Source organism: Myotis lucifugus, unplaced genomic scaffold, assembly GCF_000147115.1.
Source record: "Myotis lucifugus unplaced genomic scaffold, Myoluc2.0 scaffold_275, whole genome shotgun sequence".
Lineage (NCBI taxonomy): Eukaryota > Metazoa > Chordata > Mammalia > Chiroptera > Vespertilionidae > Myotis > Myotis lucifugus.
Genome location: NW_005871323.1, coordinates 1,422,558 through 1,429,248, shown reverse-complemented (window position 1 = coordinate 1,429,248; position 6,691 = coordinate 1,422,558). Strand labels below are relative to the sequence as shown.

The 6,691-nt window shown below is 43.8% G+C and overlaps 1 pseudogene; it reads right to left on the bottom strand.

Moving 5' to 3' along the window:
- Window positions 1-4,559: 4,559 nt before the first annotated feature.
- On the bottom strand, window positions 4,560-5,620 carry LOC102437220 (annotated as a pseudogene).
- Window positions 5,621-6,691: the final 1,071 nt, after the last annotated feature.

The window sequence follows — 6,691 nt, the reverse complement described above, 5'->3', positions numbered from 1 at the left end:
TCATCTGTTTCCAGGTGGCTTTTGGTTTCTTCCTTGATCTCATTGTTAACCCATTAATTGTTTAATAACATGTTATTTAGCCTCCATATGTTTGAGTATTTTTTTCTTGTGATTGATTTCTATTTTTATAGCATTATGGTCAGAGAAGATGTCTGATGTAATTTTAATTTTCTTACATTTATAAAGATTTTTTTTGTGTCCTAACATGTGGTTTGTCCTAGAAAATGTTCCGTGTGCACTTGAAAAGAATGTATATTCTGCTGTCTGAGTGAAATGTTCTAAAGATATCAATTAAATCCATCTGATCTAGTGTGTCATTTAAGGTCACTGCTTTCTTCTTTATTTCTGTTTTTAGGATCTATCCATTAATGTCAATTGGTTATTAAAATGTTCTACTATGACTCTATTACTGTCAATCTCTTTATGTCCATCAGGATTTGCTTTATACATTTAGGGTGAATAAATGTTAATGGTTATATCTTCTTGTTGGATTGCCTCCTGTATCTTTATCTTGTGTCCTTTAAAAAATGTTCTTATTGATTTTTAGAGAAGGAAGGGAGAGAGAGAGATAGAAACATCAATGAGAGGGGAATCATTGATTGGCTGCCTCCTGCAAGCACCCCTACTGGGAATTGAACCCACAACCCAGGCAAATTCCTTGATGGGGAATCAAACTAGTGACCTCTTGGTTTCTGGGTTGATGCTCAACTGCTGAGCTACACTGGCCTGGCTGTAGTGTTCTTCTTGATCTCTTACCAAAACCTATGTTTGAAGTTTTGTCTGATATAAGTATTGCCATCACTACTTGCTTTGTTTTCATTGGCATGAAATACTTTTTTGATCCCATCTGAGGCCAATCTTTTGAAGATTGCTTATTTATGGGTCATGTTTTCTTATTTATTCAGCTACCCAATGTTTTTTAATTGTAGCATTTAATACATTTAAAGTTATAATTGGTAGTTATTTATTGCCATTTTGTTTTTATACCAACATTCCTCTCCATTTCTCTTTTTCTTCTTCTTAAAGCAGACCCTTTAACAATTTGGGCAATACTTGTGTGGTGGTAATTAATTTCTTTAGCTTTTTTGTCTGAAAAGCCCTTTGTTTTGCCTTTAATTTTAAATGTCAGCCTTGCTGGATAGAATAGTTTTAGTTGCACTTCCTTGTTTTTCATCACTTTGAATATTTCATGCCAATCCCTTATGGCTTGAAGTGTTTATTTTTAGAAATAAATTGAGCCTTATAGGAACTCCCTTGTAGGTAACTAATTGTCTCTCTTTACCTGCTTTTAAAATTCTCTCTTTGTGTTTAATCTTTGACATTTTAATTATGTTATGTGTATGTGTGGGTCTCTTCAGGTTCATCTTGATTGGGACTTTCTGAACTTTCTGAACTTGTGTGACCTTTTCCTTCACCCAGTTAGGGAAGTTCTCAACCATTATTCTTCAAATAGGTTCTTGATAACTTGCTCATTCTCTTCTCTGACTGGTACTCTTATTATGCAGATGTTATTGTGTTTGATGTTGTTGTAGACTTTTGTCATTTTTAAAAATTCTCTTTTCTTTTTATTACTCTGCTTGTATAGTTACTGTTATCTTATCCTTTAAATCATTTATTTGATCCTCTGCTTCAATTTAACCTGCTGTTGATTCTTTCTATTTTATTTCAGATATTGTATTCTTCATTTCCAACTAGTTCTATTTTATGGTATCTATGTCCTTTGTAATATTTACTATTTCTTTAAGTTCTCACTGAGGTTACCTATTCTTCCACTAAGAGAAAGGATATTTTTTATGACCATTCTTTTAAACTTTACATCTGGTATAATGTTTACTTCTATTTCATTTACTTCTTTTTCTAGGGATTTCTCCTGCTCATACTTCCAGCTTCCTTGTTCCTCTCTCAAGAGAAGTGCTCCCCAAGGTCTGGTGAACTTCCACTGGGAGACAATCTAGGGACAAATATGCATTGACCACCCCTCCCTCTCATTCTGAGTTGGTTGTGCCCATACAGTGCATAGACTCAGAGAGGATAAGAAATGCAAATAACCAACTTCACACTACAGCATTTAAATAATCATCTCTTCAGTACAGCTGCCACCAGCTGCATATGGGTAATGGATTAGATGGAGAGTGAGCTACTTTGAAATGACTGGAAGCTGCTTTAGAATGGAAGGGGACTGAACTTTATTGTGTCAGTGGAGACAAGCCCTAAAATAAGAGTTTAAAGGCAGGTATCACTCTGTCATCTTGAGGTGTCAAAATTCTGAGAAAATAAAAGAGATTTTAAAAATTCTCTTCTAGAGACATAGCACAGGGCATGTAGTGAGTTGGAAAGGATTAAGAACTTGTAAGGCAAATTTCAAAACCGCTGAGAGCATCAGTATCCCTATTTGGAAAACGGAGCAACATTGTCTGTTAGTGTAATAGCAATCGTGGTTAATGCCCTGAACAACTGCCTTGGCCTGCGTTCAGGTGAGCTTCAGTTCCTGTGGTGCTCATGGCTTCCTTGGTTTCTCTGGGGACATTCTTTGACCTGGAGACTGCGCTTCACCTGTCAGGAACGAGACAGAAGAGTGCCAGAGAGTTACTCCCAAGGAGCAAACATCAATGAATAAGGAATGGAAGCTGGAGAATAATTACACCTGCCTCCCTTGTTCTTTACTGGACAGATTGGAGGCATAAGGCACACAGTTTCTCAGAGGGTCCCAATGGAATGAGTTCTCAAGCCCACAGTGGCAAATGATTGACTTTTAGCTCCTCCCTGCTTCACTTCCCCATGCCCTCATAATGCTTTCTGGGAACATTTCTCAAATGAAGTACATGAACCCATATTCTTACTCAGAGTCTATTTCAAGGGCAACTCAAACTGATATTTTTTTTGGAATTAATGTTACATAATAAATGTGAAACAAAAAAATGCTTCTTCATAGAGACTATGCAACTGTTCTTAGCACCGCAGTGTCCTGGAACTCAGAGAATTCAGCAATAAACAAGAAAAGAAACCATCACATAAACCTTGACTAGATCCTCCACATGTTGCTGGAAATATAACTGCCAAGTATAGATACTATTTTCCCCAGCTTCATCTCAGCTAAGTGGGCCATATCTACACTAATAAAAGGGAAACACTAAAATTGACCATCCCTCCGCTACTCCCACCAGCCAATCAGGGCGAGAATGCAAATTAACCCAACAAAGAAGGCGGCGGCCACAGAGCTGGAGTCTTGGGTTGCCCCCAGCGATGGAGGAAACCAAGCTTCCCACCTGCCCTGGCCACCACTGAAGGAGTGGCTGGGGGCCTGGGTCACTGGGGGATGTGGCCAGCCTAAAAACATCCCTCAGCCCCTTACCCAGGCTGGCCACACCTCCATGGAGTAAGAGTCCCCGCTGGGGGCCTGGCCAGCTTGAAAACAGCCCTCAGACCCTCACCCAGGCTGGCCAGCACCCCAGCAGGACCCCCCACCCTGAAGGGGCTGTGGCCAGCCGGAAAATGGCCCTAAACCCCTCACCCAGGCTGGCCATGACCCATGGGGTGAAGGTCCCCGCTGGGGGGCATGGCCAGCCTGAAAACATCCCTCAGCCCCTCACCCAGGCTGGCCATGCCCACCCAGGGGGACCCTCACCACATGGGGGCATGGCCGGCCTGCAAACCACCACAGGCCCCTTGCCCAGGCCACCCCATGCCCTAAGGGAACCCCCACCCCAATCCGGGACCCCCTTCAGGGCAAACCAGCCGGCCCCCACCCGTGCACCAGGCCTCTATACTAATAAAAGGGTAATATGCTAATTAGACTGGGAGACCTTCCAGAAGACCTTCCGGATGTTCTTCTGGACAAAGCCATAGTGGCAGGGCTGAGGTAGAGGCAGTTAGAGGCCATGAGGGGAGAGCAGTTGTGGGTGATTAGGCCAGGATGGGATGGCAGTTGTAGGTGATCAGGCCAGTGGGGGGGCCGTTGGGGGTGAGCAGACCAGCAGAGGGGCCAATTGGGGGCAAGCAGGCCATCAGTGGGGGTCAGTTGGGGGTGATCAGGACTGTGGGGGGGCAGTTTGGAGTGAGCAGACCAGCAGAGGGGGCAGTAGAGGGTGAGCACACTGGCTCAGGGGGCAGTTGGGGGTGATCAGGCTGGCAGGGGTGCATTTGGGGGTGAGCAGGCCGGCAGGCAGAGTAGTTCGGGGCAATCAGGCAGGCAGGCAGGTGAGTGGTTAGGAGCCAGCAGTTCCAGATTGTGAGAGAGATGTCCAACTGCCGGTTTAGGCCTGGTCCCTGTAAACTGGCAGTAGGACATCCTTCCAGGGGTTCCAGATTGGAGAGGGTGCAGGCTGGGCTGAGGGACACCCCCGCCCCCATGCACAAATTTTGTGCACCGCCTCTAGTGATTACAATAAGATATGTGGGCACTTGGTGGGTGGCTGATTGTGTTCTTTTTTTTTTCTTCAGTTATTTTTTATTTCTTCAAATTTGTTGTTTATCAGGAGTGACTGAAATAAAAAAATATAATGAGTCCCATCATCATCATGGAAATGGCTTCGAGAGAAAACTGATCAGATGAATATTGCTTCCCATTTTCAACCAGTAAATAGTTGCCACTGATAAAACAGACAACCAAGTCTGTCAAGAATTCTCAAGATATGTTACATAATACAACATGCCTGTTCACGGGGGCTGGGGGAGGGAAGACTAGGAAATAATTTATGTGAACTTCTTGATTTCATCATACAAGACAAGCACAAAGCACCACCCATGCCTCTGAGAACATTGGACCATGCACCCTTGAAAAAAGCTTTGCCTCCATCACGAGCAATCTTCCTCCAGCAGTCGAGTGTGCCTGTGTACATGACATCAGTTCCTTTACACCCTGATTGCATCATCATGCGGCAACGAACAGTTTCAAATGGATAGGAAGTCAACCCAGCCACCGCTGTGACGGACTGTGCGATCATCCAGCTGATGAAGATGTGAGTATTCTTGGGGTCTGGAAGCATTACCTTTGTAGTGTCATAGACATCGAAGCAGGCAGCTCAGTAGGTGATACCCTGATGACAAATTAAAGCCTTGATTTAGGCCTCTAACCCCATCAGATTTGTAGATTTTAACCAGGCAGTCGCCGAGGCCTTTGAATTCCCTTTCAGCTCGGGCTTTGCCCACATCAGCTGCTAGACGGGTACGGGCCAAATTAAGAGGATACACGAAACACAAGGAGGTGGCCCCAGCAGCACCACCTGATGCCAGATTCCCTGCAAAGTATCGCCCAAACTGGGCTCTCTTGTCCACACCACCCAGGAAGATCTGCTTGTATTTATCTTTGAAGGCAAAGTTGAGAGCCTGGGTAGGGAAGTATCTGATGACATTGGCCAGGTTACCTCGCCAGAAGGGCAGGACTCCCTGCTCCTTGGGGATACGAACCACGCAGTCTATAATGCCCTTGTACTGCTTATCTGCAGTGATGTGCTTGCTGGCATGCTGCACCTGCAGCAGCAGCTTGACCCGCTCGATGGGTGCCACCGCCGTCTTGGAGATGGCTGCGGCCACTCCACCTGCCAGGAAGTCCTTGGCAAAGGACACAGCGGCATCTGTCATGTTGAAAAGAAGAAGCGGGTGACTGCTGGCCTGGGACCAGGACCGGCTGAACTCCGGGCTCTCTGACTGTGTTCTTGAATAGAAGAGTTGCACCTTCTCCTTTCCTCTTGAAGTAATGTGCAAGCCAAGGAGAGCTGCTCTGGACCATGCAGGTAAGGGAAGTACTGTAGGGATGTGGAAGCAACACGGCCGGCAGTGAGAGCCTGGCTAACTGACATTGTGAAACTGTCACCTCAGCCCGGGGCTGCTATGCCTAACCTTGGAGTCTCTGCTACTTTGAATCTCAGTTACACCAGATTAACCCATAATCTAGCAAATATTCACCAAAACCTAATGTTAAAAACATTCAGTATGTCCAAGCTAACATCTATGAGAACCCTCACATGCACCTGAACCAACACAGCTGGCGCAGTACACATCCTTATGGATTTCTATTGTAAACACACATGTTCTGTGTGTGTTTGCTTTTCATCCTATGCAACAATGGCTCACCTTGAGATTAAAGAGTTTCAGAATAAGTTGTGATTATAGCTCCAGTTTCTATTGATTTTTCTTAATGCTTATATTGCAAATTATATATTTGCAAAGTTAAAATACTTTGTCTGTAAACTCCATTTCTGACAGTAGTGCAGAACTTCCAACTCAAAAGCAAACAACAACAAAAAAACTAGATTGTATGTAAAGGATCATTTTTAAAGTATTTGAGGTAAGGACACTTTATAGAGTCTCAGAACGAGCATATCTAAAGAAATAAATTATGAAAACCTGAAACTAAAGAATGAACAATAATGCAAAATACAAAATGCCAAGTGACACCAAGGCCAAATTCTGACATTAGCTCTGTGTTCTGGTGAGTGAACACTGGACCAGAGGAAAGGGTATTGAGCCTAGAACGTTGGGTCCTATGAACGACACCACAGTGATCTCAGGTCATTTGCATTGACTGATTTGGAAATGCCCACTAGTGTTCAGAATCATTAATTTAGCCCCTAGGTGTTCTTAAAGATTAATATTAAGCAAATATGATCTCACAAATAAAATCACCAGATCTAAGGGAAACAAACCACCATGAACAGGAGTCAACAGCAGAAACTAAAATCAGAGTCTAAAT